This window comes from Mus pahari, chromosome 4 (genome assembly GCF_900095145.1).
Source record: "Mus pahari chromosome 4, PAHARI_EIJ_v1.1, whole genome shotgun sequence".
Taxonomy (NCBI): domain Eukaryota; kingdom Metazoa; phylum Chordata; class Mammalia; order Rodentia; family Muridae; genus Mus; species Mus pahari.
This window is the reverse complement of record NC_034593.1, coordinates 114,475,880-114,493,220: the sequence shown is the minus strand read 5'-3', so window position 1 is coordinate 114,493,220 and position 17,341 is coordinate 114,475,880.

Sequence of the window (17,341 nt, the reverse complement as noted above, 5' to 3'; positions counted from 1 at the left end):
AGAAAGTCACAAGATGAATGCTAGTGTCAAGAAGTAAGAAATACATTCCTCTTAGGAATGAATCTATTAAAAAACAAAACAAAACAAAAAAAAAACCCTGTGGATCTACCGGGGTGAAGAATTGGCGTTGATATTTAAATTTACTTTGGTTGACTTAAGAATGATGTAATTTAATACCTGAGGACTATTTCAGGAGTTAGATCCCATAGGGCCATTTGGAGTGGCACTGCTAGGAGGTGTGGCCTTGTTGGAGTAGGTGTGTCTTTATTGGAGGAGGTGGGCTTTGAGGTCTCAGGAGTTCAAATCAGTTCTCTTTCTGGTGTTTACAGATCCTGATATGGAACTCTCAGCTCCTTCTCCAGCACCATGTCAGCCTGCCTGCTGCCATGCTTCCTACTAGGACAATATGGACTAAACCTCTGAGACTGTAAGCCAGTCCTAATGAAATGTTTTCCTTTGTAAGCGTTCCCATAGTCATGGTGTCTCTTCACAGCAATAGAAACCATAACTAAGACAAAGACTATAAATACTAATTTTAATTTCTTTCTTTTTAAAAAAATTTATATACTCTTTCTTTTTAAATCCAGATTTTATTCCCGTCCTAGTCCACCCTCTGATTCCCACCTTCATTTGTATGAAGAAAGAGAAAATGGAAGAGGGAGAGGATGCAGAGGAGGAAGGGGAAGAAAAAAAAGCAGTGCAGAAGCACGTGGCCTGGATCAACTGCAAGTTCTAAGGAGTCTCATAGATGTGGAAGATGGTAGTTTAGAGGTAGATCTACCCAATCTAGGTACACAACATGTATTCATATTTATTGAGTTATGCTTTCATTGCTGGTGCATATTTGGGTTGGAGATTTACTGCAACATTTCCATATCCCATACTTCCTCGCTACAAGTCCCAACCCCCAGCCCCCACCCCACCAGACCTCTCCACTCCCTGAGGCCTCCAGACCCTTGAGGGTTAGGTGCATCTTCTCTGACTGAACCCAGACCCAGCAGTCCTCTGCTGTATATATCTTGGGAACTTCATTTCTGCTGGTGTACATTGCCTGGTCCAGTGTCTGAGAGATTTCAGGAATCCAGCTTAATTGAGACTGCTAACATTTTCTAAACTAATTTATAGGTTAGCGTTATTCTAGTCAAAAAATATCACTTTAATGCTGACAGTACAGAATGCAGCATCCAACAATCTCAAATTAAGATAATATTCCCATTCTTATTACATAGTATACAATATTACATAATCATGATGTGTGTTCATAAGTAAAACACAGGAAAGGCAGAAATGGATCTGGTGTTGTAGAAAAACAACATGTAAACTAAACTTTTCAAAATAAAAGGAAGGATAAACACTCCAAGTGTTGAACACAATATTTATGTAGTTATGTAACTATGCTAAAAATAACCCATATATTGTAGCATATGCCAAAAAAAAATCTATCTCATTTAGAAAGAAAAATACCTTTTTAAAGAGCATTTTAGAAACTCCAGTAGAAGTTTGAATGGCTAGACATGTGCGGGCATTATTTTTCAGCTTTTCAGTGATATGGGATCTTCTATGACATAGAGCTGATCATGAAACAAACTCAAAAGACAACACATATTACGTTAGAAGTTTTAAGTGAGGAACTAAGAAACAAAGCTGTGATTTTTCCAAAACCATGTGCCAGGACAAGATGCCAATTTTCCATACAGATTATAGAAAACCAGTTTTACAGCTCTTAAAATCCTTACCTCCTCCAATGCATGCAGATTGTAGAGGATTCGAGAGGGGGGCATTTTTACAACCTTGTGCCCTGAATACATCTACTCCCAACACAGGGCTGTGGTGGGAATTTCTGAACTTCTGACATTCACATGGTTTGGTGCTCAGTTTTTTTCCAGAAATCTATGGAGTAATAGAGAAAGTATAGGTCACAGAAAGCTACTGAATCCTTTACCACTTCCTTAGGGCAAAGTATACTTGTATGGTCCATAGGAATGAGGGTCTACCACGCGCAAAGCAAAGCTGTCTTAGTTGTCTTAGGCCTGTGGAGTCAGTGAAAGTGTGGTGTGGTTCAGACAGGGTTTTGCAGAGTATAAAGGAGTTCTACATGGAGGAGGTGACTCTTGAATATATCTATCTCTAGATAAGAAGCCATCTGAGATGGATCAGGCACCTTTACCAACAAAAGTCACTCCATGACACATGCTGGCTCAGCATGCATCATATTGGACTTTTGACCTAACTTGGAAAAATTAACTAAGAAGATAGGGAAGAAGGATGGAAATTCTAGGTAAACGCTACAGTGTTCTAGATCTAAGGAGAGGAAAAGGGTTTGCTTCAATTCAAGTGTACAGTTTTCATAACTGTAAGTTGTTGGACTCATATTTCAGCACTGAGGTCAGATTTGTTATAGATACTGATCAAAAGACTGCTAATTGACAATGCTGCTCAAATTATTGGTTGGAATTGTTCAATTCAGTAGTTTTACTATCTTAGTTAAGATTCCTATTGCTGTGATAAAACACTATGACCAAAGCAATTTGGGGAGAAAAATGTTTATTTGGTTTGTGCTTCCATATCACTGTTCATCATCAATGGAAGTCTGGACAGGAACTCAAACAGGACAGGAACCTGAAGGCAGGAAAATGGTGTAGTGCTGTTCAGGAGTGGCCCTCTCCCCAACGGACTGGTCCCTCCCACTTCAGTCACTAATTAAAATGCTCCACAGGCTTGCCTGCCACCCAACCTTATGGGGGAGGCATTTCCTTAACTGAGGCTCCCTCCTTCGAGATGACTCTAGCTTGTGTCAAGTTGACACAGAACTAGGCAGCACAGTTAGATATGAGTAAGTCAGAGATATGAAAACAGCAATACTAAATTCAAAATGAAAACTATTTTACTTTCACCATAAAACATGAAAACCAGCTAAACATGTATGGAATTAAAAAGAATTCTTTCAAGTTTATAAAAAAAAAACAAAACCTTCCAATAACTATGTAAAGTGTTTGGACCCAGTTAATATGAATAGGGATGAGTGACAAGGAAGTAAAGGTATTTGTCTTCTTAGTAGTGAGGAATATAAAATAAGCAGCATAAACGTGTTTATTCCCTTTAAATGATCAAATATACTGTTATGTAATGTGGAATGTTGGTGAGATTAGAATGAAGCTGGTCTATACTTCTCTATTCAGCAGAATAAAGAAGGTACATCTATGAAACTGGTCACCATGGCACTAGCTCAACAGAAAACATGATAACCATTTAGGAAAGTAGCTTACATACATTTGGGGATATCCGAATGATTCAATGCTATGATCATTAGAAGTGTTTACTTTAAATATAATAAAAAGTAAACTATTTTATAATGCATTGAAACATAATATATTTTCTATATTAAAGCTTGTAAGTTACATTGAAATATTTATGTTCATTCCAGACGATAAATATTTTTTTTCAAATTAGTAAGGTTGAGTCACTGGACAGAGATAGTGTTAAAGAGAAGAGAGGATCATAATAAATGGGGAGGAAAGAATACCAGCTGGACAGAGTAGAGACCCCTTCCTGGGCACAGGGAGGCCATCAACTCTTGTTCTGTAGGGTTAGAGTTAGGGTCTCATGCAATGTCTTCTCATGATATAGAGCAAGTCCCTTAATTTTTCTGAGTGTTGGTGACTTCAAATACATAAAAAGAGATGAGTCCCTGGCCCAAAATAATATCTCCTTTCTCTTTGAGATTCCTTTTCTTTCTCCTTAATAAAAGAACACAGAATTTCTAGGGCAGAAGCCAGTTGGATATCAGCACCAACTATATGTCAGAGAATGTTCAAACAGAAGCCAGCTGGAAGAGCTTGTGTCTCTTAAAGACTACTGAACTATCTCATGGTAGAATTATATATAATCTTCACTGTGACTTACATAGTCTCTTTTAAAAATAACCTTCAAATATTTCACATACTTCAAGGAAAAGATTAAGACAGAGTTCGACTTTTTTTCCTACTTTCCATCAAGACACTACATCTTTTCAATGTTCTACTCTGTTACAATGTGAAGACTGTGGTCTCTATCTACTCTTACTGTTATTTTCTGTGGATTGGGTAGGAATAATACACATGAAAGAGTTTTGTTGCATCTCTGTAAATTTCTATATTTCTCCCGTTCTCTCCATAGCTCTTTCAGAAAGTTCCTTGAAAATGGGTTACTGGAGAATTCAAATCATTCCTTTTTCATCTAAGGCGTTAGGAAAGGGCTAGAAGCTAGTGTGTGGTAGCCTGGTAAAGCAGTTGAGGCCAAAGAAGACTCATTTAAAATCACACCCTGGTGAGGCCATCCCTCAGTATTGTGAGATGGGGCCAATTTTTTTAAAGTAGAAGATCAGATACCATTAAAATATTTGTCTAATTGTAATTAACCCAGATAATAGCCAAATACGGTTGCTTACATCTCCATAATCCCAGCTGTTAGGGGGTTGAGGTTGGAGGATTGCAGTGAATTTGATGTCATCCTGGGCTATAATGTAACTGGCTAAATAAAAAACAATGCCCCTCCATTAATAAACTAATAAATTAGGTTAAATCCTTCTATCTTCTACATTTAATTACTTTGGTTGGCAACTATTTCTCCTTCTGTCTTTGCTCCTGGTGTCTAATGTTCTTGGATACAGGACACAGACATCTAGGACACTTTTCTAAACTGCACACACATCAGACAGATTTTGGCTTTCCATATGATCTACAGGACACATAGTAGCTGGTGGCTATTGAGGGTCTATATAATCTATCTATCTATCTATCTATCTATCTATCTATCTATCTATCTATCTATCTATCTATCTATCCATCCATCCATCTATTTATCTTCAGGACACACCTGGAGAATTATCTATGCAGAGAATATTGTACTGCTAGATACTACAATTAAAGAGAGAAGGACGTATCTTCTAGGTCATACCTTGTTCTCTAGAGAAAACAACCAGAGAAGGTACAGGGAGTAGTTCCTCCCTGGTGAGATGTAGGAAGAATGGCTCTTTGCCTTGGTACACAATGTTCCTAGATCTCTAATTCATTGAATTCTTTAATTGCTTTCATTCAGTTTAGCCACCACTGTGCTCAGTTTCATTTGAGACATTGTAATCTTGGGAAAGAAGTAATCTCAATGAGTATTTTCCCCCTGGAGTATTTCAAACTTAAGTTGTCACATACTGTCCAGCACTGCCTAGTTTTACAAATTAGTTTACCTCATATATTTTGGTTCTAAATACTGTGCCGCTTTTATGATAACTTGTTACAAGAGAGTTAAAGTTGTCACATAATTTAACCTGTAACCTTGGCACTCCTCTCTTAACACCAACTGGGCATGGAGAAAGAAGGGATGATGCCAAGAAGTCACCATGCATAGTCCTCATGCCTACCAGATGACTCTGACTAGGGTATCAGCTTCAATATTGGTCCAGGAAGTCTTTAAGCTGATACTTGAATTCCCAACATGTCAGGTAGCAAGTCTCTGACTATGTGACAATAAAAATACCAGCTACTTGATATGCTCCTTGCTATCTTTTTCATTAACCATGTCTCTTTAATTTTTGAAAAAGTACAGGGCTGGAAAGATGGTTCAACAGTTTAGAGAACTGACTGCTCTCCCAAGGGACTCAATTTTAATTCCCAGCACCTATGTGGAAACTCATAATCATTTGTAACTCTGAGGATTCAGTTCCCTCTTATGGCCTCCCTAGGCATCATGCTTTGCTTACACAGACATATATCCACACAAAATACACACACACACACACACACACACACACACACACACACACACATTACTTTCGTTTGAAAAAGAAAGTATCTATATGTCTTTTTGTTGTTATTGTTGTTATAAAGCTAGAAGATTTTGTTTTGTTTGTTTTGAAAACCATGGTGTCCTAGACACTTTTTCTGATTTATTTTTGAGATTGTAATTTAGTTACATTTCTCCTTTCCTGTTCCTTCTTCCAACCCCTCCCACACTCTGACCCCTGTTCAAATGCATTGATTTGAATGCATGAGTCATTTACTAGATCAATTGTTATTGCATGAATATATGTATTTATATTCCTGAAAATAGTCCTACGTATAACCTGTTGAATTCATATATTGATGTTTATATGTTGGTTCTCAGGGCTGAACAGTGCACTCTTCCCTGAGGAGGAGCATCTTCTCCAGTCCCAGCTTCACACTGTTGCTGATATTTCTTCATGCAGCATTGAGACCTCACAGATTTTTCTCTGTGCAATCTGGCATTTTCATTGGTGTTCTTGCTCATCTCATGTTTGGTGGGTTACAGTGAGATTTTTACATGGATAGCTTTTGATCTTGTTGTCAGTGATAGCATGGTTATTGCGAGTGGGGTGGGGAACTACAACCTCTAATTTACTAAACCAGCATAATCCTTAACAACAGTCTATAAACAGTCACTCTTACACCCACAGAAAAGTGTAGTCCTCATCTGTTTGGAACAGATGGAGACTACTACAGAAAACCACAACCAATCAGTACACAGTATTGTATTGTACACAGTATCGACTTCTACAAAGCAGTCTTACACCTAAGGCTCAGGGACCTTTGCAGGAGAGACAGTGGAAAGATTGTTAGCACCAGAGGATCAGGAATTTTGCTGTGAGATTGTGTCTCCTAATTATGTCAGATTTTAATTTTAGAAACATTTTCAACCATCATAATGTAAGGGAATCATTTACTAGGCCAAATCTTATACTTAGTTCAGAAAATGTAATTTCTAAAATATGATTTTCATTGGCTATGACAATGCCTTTGTATTATGACAAGAGTCCTAGGGAGCCTCCTGTTTTTCTTTCCTGGTCAGTATTTGAGATTGTAAATCTTGGTCATCAGATTGAAAGTCACCTGCATAATTGATAAACTTCATCTCTCTTCTCTCTCTCTCTCTCTCTCTCTCTCTCTCTCTCTCTCTCTCTCTCTCTNCTCTCTCTCTCTCTGTGTGTGTGTGTGTGTGTGTGTGTGTGTGTGTGTGTGTGTGTGTGTGTCTGAGGATGGTTAGATTGACTTGTGGGTTATCACATGACATGGCTGAGACCCACACTGTATGTGCTTGGCACAATTCTGTAGGCTGGAGATCTGGATGGGACAAAAATCAAAGAAAAGGGAAAGATGGGATGCAGGATGATGGGATGCAGTTACAAGACTGGTACCCTGTCTGCTGCTCACAATCTACTCTAGGCTGTATGTTCTTCAGTTTTCCTTGATCCTCTTAGTCCTCAGCCTGGACTTGGTGCTCCACAGTCTCTTCTTCTTGTCCTAAGGTCCAAGCATAGAGTGAGTATCTGCTTGTTCCCCATGCTCGGCCTGTAGACAGCCACTGTAGGAATGTTTAGCCTCTGGCTGTGTAATATATGGATTTTATCAGTTCTAGGCCTCTAAGGAACCCTAATACTGCCCCACCCCATCCTCTTAGGAACTATTTGGTTTTAAGTTGCTGGGTCAGCTGGAGCAATAAAGCTGTTGTTGAGCAACACTAAAGCAAACCCAAATATTTTGGAATATTTCTTGTACAAAATAGAGAGCAGCAATTTCATTCATAAGGTTTTAAAATATATGTCTTAAAAGTTTTAATGTTTTAAAAAATGCTATCAGGTTTTGCTCTTAAGTTTATCTTGTGAGAACTATTTTGGATACTTTAATCATTTAAACATCATTGTAATGGGCATAATTTCTTTATTTCTGTCAATGATACGGCTCATAGATATGAGAGAGAATATTTCCCTTATGATTATCTTGTGACTCTTTGCAATAATAAGTAGGAAAACAGATTTTTTGCAGATGTTTCTATTAGTATGTTGAGTATCCCGAGCCAGAAAGTCTTACTTAAATTTAAATAATACATCTTTTAAAACCCTTGAAATTAATTTATTTAGTTTTCTTCAACTTAATGCCATATGGAAACTTGTCTTATGTCATCCAGGAATTTCTTCTCATATGAGTTAATTTTAAGAAATCTGCTTTTCCTTTACAATAATGTTTCAGTATTTTGGCAAAAATACATATAAGTAAACATGTAACCATAAGCTATCTTTGTGGAACCAACAATGAACTCACATGTGTTTTAATTTAAGATAAAATAACTAATAATTTCATGTGGACAGCTGGTATTATGGGAGCTTTTCAAATTCACAAATGAAGTGGAAAATAATTCCAGCTAATTGCTCTTTCCTTCAAGGCTGCAATATTGTTTGAAATGAAGAATATTTTTGCTCAAAGTCATTGCTGTGGTTTGAACACAGTTTGTGTTAATTCCTCAAGGGTCATGTGCTGACATTTAGCTGCCCTGCTCATCCTCCTCCAATTTTCATATTATCTTCTGTGCTCAGTTCCACAGATGAGAGGAACACATGTGGTAGTCATCTTACCATGTTTGGCTTATTTTATTTAATGTTCTCCAGTTCCATCTACCTTCCTGTAAATATGATTTACCCTATTATATATGTTCTATTATGTGTTTGTACCACATCTTCTTTATCCATTCATTAATTTCCAAGCCTCTGAGCTGACTCCATGTCTTGGCTACTGTGACTGTTACCATGGCACACATTGGTATGTATGCAGGCATTTCTACGGCAAGCTCTTGCCGACTCCTTTCAGTACAGGTCCAGGAACTGTGCAACCGGGTAGCAAGGTAGTGCTATTTTCAGATTTTCAGGCAGCCACCTTATTAGTCCCAGTGTAGCAACACTAATTACCTCTCCTCCACAACATTTAGGTACCTTCTCCCAGCCTCCCCCGTAAGTACCTTGTTTTTATTTCTGTGTTCATATCCATTCTGACTGGGGTGAAATGGAATCACAGGAATCACAACATAACTTTAATACATTTATGTGATGGTTAGGATGTTGAAGCCCTGCATGAGTAGTGACATTAAGGCTTTGTTATTCAGTGGCAGCAGGCATGGCACTTTGAGGAAGGAAAATATGATTTTTTTATTTTTTATAAAAGACTTCCCTGAACTTGGACAGAAGTGAGCAACTGCGCGCCCGTGTGTGTGTGTGTGTGTGTGTGTGTGTGTGTGTGTGTGTGCGCACACACACACACACACAATGATGCCAGAGCCACTCAGTAACCAATGAAGCTCAATACAACACCTACCTTCCTGAAAATTTAAACAACTGAGTAATAGTAGTAATGAGACTTTCTCTGGCTTCAGCTCCTCTTATCTACCAGTAAGATTTTCAGTATCTATTCAAGAGCCTGTCTGTACCATCTACATAAAGAAGAGGGATGCCTCTGATGGGTGTTCAAGGTCATGCCATTTATCCGTAGCTTTGTCTCATCTTGACTATCTTACTACCTCCTTTTCAGCCTTAGTGAGAGCTTAGTTAACTGTTGATTACTTCCAGCTTCCTTGGGCAAGGGTACACTGTGCATATAATCAATGTCACTGATCTATATGTATTTTCCTGTGTAGTCCTAGGATCAAGGCAATTATGAAAGCTAAGCCTTCTACTGGATGTTTAGGGAAAGATAAGCCATGGACTCACCATTGTAGATTCTCTAGAAATTTTCAGAAAAACAAAAACAAAAACCAAACCAAACCAAACCAAACCAAACCAAACCAAATCAAACCAAACCAGTCAAGCCGATAACCACAGTCTTTAGGGCATTGTGAGGAACAGTATTCATAATTACCACTCCATCTGTGGAGGACTCAGTGATGGAGACCAGAAGAGGATATTAGGCCTTCTGGATTCGATTCTAAATGCTTATAAACTATAATGTCGGTTCGGGGTATGAAACCTGGGTTCTCTAGAAGATCAGAAAGTGATCTTAATGACTGACCCGTCTTTCCAACCCATCTCATAGCTTTATTTCTTTAGTTTTTCTTCTGTTCTTTTGGCATTTTAGTTATAATAATTATAATATGCTGTGGCGAAGCCCCTTTCTCACAACATTTCTAGATGAATACTATACCTGGAAGCCTCCCTGATTTAGGAAATGTCCTCTGGTACCCTACTTAATAGGTCTTCTGTGTTTTTAGCCTGTACCTTGTCAAGTCTGGTATTCTAATGTTGTTCCAGGTGTTGTTCATGTCCTGCTCATAATTTTTATTATTGCTTAAATTTGTATATTAGAGAATGATTCACAACAAGTGTACTTCCAACTTTAAGTGAGAAAGTTCATTAAGTATGTAGCAAGTAAGCTGGGTGGTGGTGGCACACGCCTTTAATCCCAGCACTTGGGAGGCAGAGGCAGGTGGATTTCTGAGTTTGAGGCTAGCCTGCTCCACAGAGTGAGTTCCAGGACAGCAAGGGCTATACAGAGAAACCCTGTCTTGAAGAACCAAAAAAAAAAAAAAAAAAAAAAAGTATGTAGCAAGTAAAAGGAAAAGAATAGCAAAGAGTGGTTAAGTGAAAGAACATAGAATTGGGCACTTACAATGCTCAGCATAAATGAGCAGAGAAGCCCTGTGGAGATAGCTAGGTGGAACTTTCAGTTGAGAGTCCTGAGAAGCAAAGATTTTCTCCTTAGGGGAGGTCTCCCAAGTCCTATTTCCACCAAATGTATATTTATACCATCAGATAAGCAATAGTGATGCCTGTTAGAAATGATTTACTTTCTGGCTGCCCTCAGGGCACACAGTTTTGAATACCCCTGGCTGTTAACTGTTCTCCATCTCCCTCACACCAATATCAGTGGGCCAGTTCCAGGACAGACAGTCTTAGAGGCCATTTGAGATTAAACATGGTTGAGTCTCAGATAGGAGGCTCTCTGTTGCTCCCAGAGTTTGTTTTCAACGAGTGTGGACAACATACAATTTATTAATATGATTTATGTTACAATGTCCTACATGTTTCTCCTCTGCTTAAGCCAGTCTATTATTGATGTTTCCACTGAGTTTTTAATTTGACATCTTGTACTCATTACGTCTAAGATTTTTATTTGGTTTGTTTTTCCAATTCATAAGGTATATCTATATCTTATAATCATGTCATATATTCTTTATTGCTATCCTTAATTAAGTCATTTTTGTACTATTTCAGATGGTACTGATTTAAATAAAACATTCTATATTAGTTCTCTGACATTTCATCCATTTAAATGTAGCTTGCCTATACTACTACCGAAATATGAACTGCTGCTCCTGATGGCCATAATGAATATATATATATATATATATAAAATGTGTGTGTATGGTCATATATATGCTCATATATATTGTGTTTCTATGTTGTTTTTGAACATCTGCTGTGATGAGTATCTTCCAATTTCATGTGAAATCTTTTAGCAAGTGTCCTTCTTTTATTGATGTTTTCTGGTATATCACATTAGTATGTTATCAAGAAGTGTCATGGGGACCAAAATAAATATGAACTTTAATGTTATAAGATGATCTTTAGACAGTTCAAGCTGCCAGACATGATGAAAAACATCAAACTCTGCTTTGTGTCTTCAACTGGAATTCCACTTCTTACCAAGCTTGCTTCCAGAGGTAGGTACTCAGCCTGGGCCACAGGGAACAACTGGGTAGACGCTGGGTGAGACGTGGTGATATTATTTGTTCTGCATTCCATGGGATAGGAAAAGGTAGAGCTGTGTGTTTCCCCACGTGGTATGCTTAGGCCTGGCCTTTCCTAAACATCTTCTCACTATGAGTCTATGCTTGTATGCAGGGAAATGCAAAGCAAAATTCAAGTACCAATGACCAAGGAGTTTCCAGATCAGCTTAATCTTGACTGCATCTCATCTGCATGTATTAAGACCACATTCCTCCTGTGTCTCCCTACTTGCCTTTATATTTTATCTCTGTCCTGCCACATGCAGGTTGTGGCAGGCTGAGCATTGATGTACTCTTTCCTACTGTTTGTTTTAGAGAGATCCATGTGTCTCCCCATGTCTTGGAGAGTTCAATATTGAACTGCAGTGTGTTCTCTCAGTCACCCAACTTGATGAATGGCTGCTCTCTAGCTGCTTTGATTCGGAGCTACAGAACAATTGGAAAGCTCTGCTCACTTTTTTTTTTTTTTATTAGCTATTTTCTTTATTTACATTTCAAATGCTATCCCGAAAGTTCCCTATACCCTCCCCACACCCCTGCTCCCCTACCCACCCACTCCCAGTTCTTGGCCCTGGCCTTCCCCTGTGCTGGGTCATATAAANTTTGCAAGACCAAGGGGCCTCTCTTCCCAATGATGGCNNATTAGGCCATCTTCTGCTACATATGCAGCTAGAGACACGAGCTCAGGGGGTACTGGTTAGTTCATATTGTTGTTCCACCTACAGAGTTAAGCTCTGCTCACTTTTAAAACTGACCAAACATACCCAAATATGATTTATTAAATCACTTTTAGTAAGAATAACATTTCACCTATCAACTGCTAATATTTTTATATAACATGTAAGGGATGCATTTCTCTGCCAATATTATTTTCTGAAGTTAACTAGGCTTAATCCATTATGGAGAGGAATTTTTGCATTTCAATTACATTTGGCATCTACAATGATTCAGAGACAAAAACACCTAGTTGAATCTGGTCCAAGTGGTAACTCTTTCTTAAGAGGGATGATGGAGCAAGCTTTAACAAAGGGAATTTTAGTGTCTACTCAGACTCTACTTCAGTTAAAAGACACATGAGAGGAATGTACAATAGAACATTAAAAGTACCAAGAGCACAGGAAAGCATTATTTAAATACTTCCTAGTATACATGTTTTTATATAGAGAGTAGAGTTTTCTTTTCAAATGTTCTAGACAAGTGCACATAAAAAGAAGTTTCTCTAGTGTTTTTTAATAACTGACTATAAAAAGCCCGTTCTCTTCCAAAGTGACATCAAAACATTTTACTGCTTTATTATTCAGATTCACGTCAATAGATTCTCTTCATTCAACCAACAAGTGCTAGCTTTCAAATGTCACACATCTGAAAAGGTATCAGTTCTGTCCATCTGTGACATCTGTCTTTTCTTCTGTACACCAATCTCAGTTCTTAAAGGTAATATGGTCCTTTTGTTAACCCATACCTCTTACACATACCATAGAATAGGAATAGCCCAACTTTCCCCACAAATACAGTTGTGTTTCAATTTGCTTTGCCCTATGCCTTCTCGTGTCTTGTGTAGACAGCTTGTTGTGGATGACTGTGCCATCTTGGGTTGCATTTGTGGGCCTCCATGACAGATCTGACAGATAGGGTGGAGTAAGGCAGGGTTCCGAATCTGGGTCATGTCATCTGTAGTGGGAGAAGCATGCCACAGCGCTGCTGTAATGGGCTGAGAGGTAGTGTTAACATCCAGCCACCTCAGCTGCTACCACAGTCACCATTGCTGCTGCTGCTGATTTTGCTACCCCAGGAACTGCCTTGACCAGTGCTTTCATCATTACTATGGCTTTGCTACTACTGTGGAAATCACCATTGCCCCTGCCAGCCCAGTATTTGATAGTCCCACAAGGCTCTGAGGATTTTCCTGCCAATTGGTGGGTGGTGGTAATGAGTTCTTCATCATCTCCAGGCAGCTAAGTGCAGTAGAGCAAGCCCTGGCAGCACCCAGTCACGTAACACAGTCATCCACCTAGAACAAAGAATACGAACATGCAGGAAACACTCGCCTACTCACTTTGCCTAGATAAATGCCATTCCTCTTGTCCTCAGAAAGCTAGTTTTGAGAATTTTCTCTATCCACTGTCTTTATAATGTTCAAGCACAAGCCCCAGTAAATCCTTATTTAGATGATTTCTCACATTGAGCCAAAGAGCCCTCAACTAAAGTGATCACTCTAAGAGCTGGTAAGATTGAACAATGAGAGCTGGATACTTCAAAGCTATATTTAGCTTGTCCATAATTTCAAACTGAGCAATCTTACACCACCACCGTTTGTTGGCAATGTATGTATACACGGGGCATGAAACAGGTTTATTTTTATTTATCGTTGTAGTCCCAGATTTCTAACACATCTATCTGCTCCACAGCAAGTGATTAATAAGTTTAAGATGCACAGGTAACCCAATCACAAAAGAACACATATGATATGCACTCACTGATAAGTGGATATTAGCCCAGAAACTTAGAATATCCAAGATACAATTTGCAAACCACATGAAACTCAAGAAGAAGGAAGACCAAAGAGTGGATACTTTGCTCCTTCTTAGAACTGGGAACAAAATACCCATGGAAGGAGTTACAGAGACAAAGATCTGAGCTGAGATGAAAGGAAAGACTATCCAGAGACTGCCCCACCCAGGGATCCATCCCATATACAACCAACAAACCCAGACACTAAGGCATATGCCAGAAAGATCTTGTTAACAGGACCCTGACATAGCTCTCTCTTGTGAGGCTATGCCAGTGCCTGGAAAAATATACAAGTAGATGCTCACAGTCATCTATTGGATGGAACACAGGGCCCCTAATGAAGGAGCTAGAAAAAGTACCCAAGGAGCTGAAGGGCTCTGCAACCCTATAGGTGGAACAACAATATGAACTAACCAGTACCCCCTGGAGCTATGTCTCTAGTTGCATATGTAGCAGAAGATGGCCTAGTCAGCCATCAATGGGAGGAGAGGCCCTTGGTCTTGTGAAGATCATATGCCCCATTACAGGGGAATGCCAGGGCCAGGAGGCAGGAGTGGGTAGGTTGGGGAGCAGGGCGGCGGGAGGGTATAGGGGATTTTTGGGATAGCATTTGAAATGTAAATGAAGAAACTATCTAATAAAAAAATAAATAAATAAAAATAAATAAATAAAAAATAAATTTAAGATGAATAAAAAGAAACCGGAGGGGGTGGATTTATGACATGTACATCAGCTAGGGTTCTTCCCTTTTCATGTTTAGTTCCTTCGGAGAATAGTAAGTTCTAGGATGTCTCACATGCATCCTTAGCTGCTAAAAGTGTCTCATGGAGAACTCCATTTTCTCAGCTTCAGAAAGGAGAAATTAGTTGGGGAACACTTTAAGCTATATTGATAATCAACATGTCCAGATGAAAAAAATAATCATTTTCCACAAATATACTGAGATAGATGAGATCTTAAATTCACCAATTTCATCTACCCCATCCAGTCAATAAACATTTACAAAGTTCAACACACTCCTGTCTGTAGTAGAGGATATTGGAACACTGACCATTTACCTAAGGCCTCTTTGGACACTGACAGAGGGTGGGACACTGGAATGGCATGTGGGCTCATGGACCACGTTTTTTTTTTTTTTTTTTTGCTTGGAGATTCACTTACTCCAGAGGACTGCGAGAAATTTTTAATGTGCAGTTTTGTGTAGTGTAGACATTGTTGTTTGTATTATAGGGTAAAGAGCTCAAATTAAAAACAAGACAAAATCAACCCTTGTCCCTTCTATCACCTTATAGAAACTGTGGTAGATTTGCCTCTTAGTTTGTCTTGAGGAACTTAGGAAAATGTTGGGCATTGCTTACATTACTTGCCCCCACACCCACAACTTCTTGGGTGGGGATGGGGAAAAAAAATTTAGAAACACACATAGTGATATATATTTTATTTAAACAGGTTTTTTTACCTTTTGCAGTGATGGTTAGGGAAAAATGGTTCAAAAAAGGTCCATATAGTTTTAAAGTCATAATCTTTAAGAAAATATTTCAGATCTCTGATTGGCCAAGCCATGACTACAGAATCTAGTATTTGCTGACATCAGGGACCCATTGGCTATGCTTTAGTGGGATGAAACAAGGTGTTTTCTCAGTTCTCTTGTTCCACCTGGGCTTCCTCCTAAGCCTTGAGGGATGGTAGTGGAGCTGATGCCCATATGTAGACTCCCCTAAGTCTTAGACTCCTAGAGGCTATTGTTGGCTATTTATCTCAACATGTAACCTTAACATTTGGCTATACTTTACTTTTTATTCTTACTAGGAATGTCTACCTGTGTTTGTAAAACACTCATGTGGCAAGTTTCTTCTAGGAAAGATTCTAATATTTCCTGCAGTTCAGCTTGCTCAATGGCCTTAAATTTTAAGCTCATAGATGGGATTAAAATAACTAGAGTTTATTGAGAATTTTCTCACTGTTAGGTTGGCATCAATACCTTTCTCTAATGTCATTCTCTAAGTAGCTATGAAGCCCCTGCATACATTTTCATTTGAATCTCTCCTGCTTTCTGGAGGAGGGCATTAATTAGAGTTTCCATAAGCTTAAAGCTGATTCCCATCAGAAGATGTTGATCCTCACTACATGAGATCTGCTTTTTACATTTCCTCAGAGCAAGTGCAGATGGTAGATCATGGACTGTTTGATTCAAATATATGGCCCTATGAGGTGTATATAGGCAGTGTCAGTTCAAAGGTCAAGGGTCAGTTAATCCAGAATGCTGTGACACTATTCCCTGGGAGATGTGAACAAATAGCTACTCAGCTCAGATAGGGAATCAACAACACACCAATGCATGAATACCACCAAAGCCCAACTTGCTGAACCAATGAGTCATATTGAACTACAAAATAATGGGTGAGAGGCGAGTTATAGGAACAAAAATGACTGAAAGATAGCTGCACCATCAAAGCCTATGCCAACATTGGAGACAAGGTACAAAAGCTGACAATCTAGAGCACACTTCCCGGTATTCAGGAAGTGCAACAGATGATAGCATGTCCTTCCTGGGTAGGTCAGCTGGTGGGAGCCTCTTAAGGCAGCTCAGCTGGTTTGTTTCTTCTAAGTTGTTCCACTGATGTCTACTTCTTCCAGGTGGCTGGATTTGTCAGAGAGTCTTCTATGTTTCTGTCTTGCCTGAGAGTTACTCTTAGCACACTTTACTTCTTGTATACTCTGAGAGGGAGGAGTCTAGTGAATATGGTCAGTTTCAGGAACTTCCTGAAGCTATTTTGAGTTATTGACTTCTGCCTTAAGGGAGCTTTCCTGTAGGATAAAGTATTTCACTTCCTCCTAGAATATTCTGTTGTTTCACCTGCTTGTAAGCATCCTGTCCTAAAATATACTGTTGTTTTACTTTTTTAAATATATTCTATATCTGATGAAGTTTCCCTCCAATATATAAGACCTTGACCTTGGAGAAAACTGCTATACATCAAAGAAGTTGCATGCACTTCTTTACATCCTTTGAAAATTGGTGAGGGAAAGTAAACAGGCTTTTAATGGTTTACCACGTTCACGGACTATTTATTTTCCCAAGTTAAGTTAGTAAGAGTTGTACAATTTTGGACAAAATTGGCATGCTTCTCCTAGAGATTAGTGAATAGTTCAATGTAATATTTTATAGTCATACACACAATCTGCTTAAGGTTGTATTACATAACCAATAACTCCAAAATTTAGTGTTTTTAAATAATGGGCACGTATTGTCTTACAATTCTTATGAGTATGAAATCCAGGCATGCCT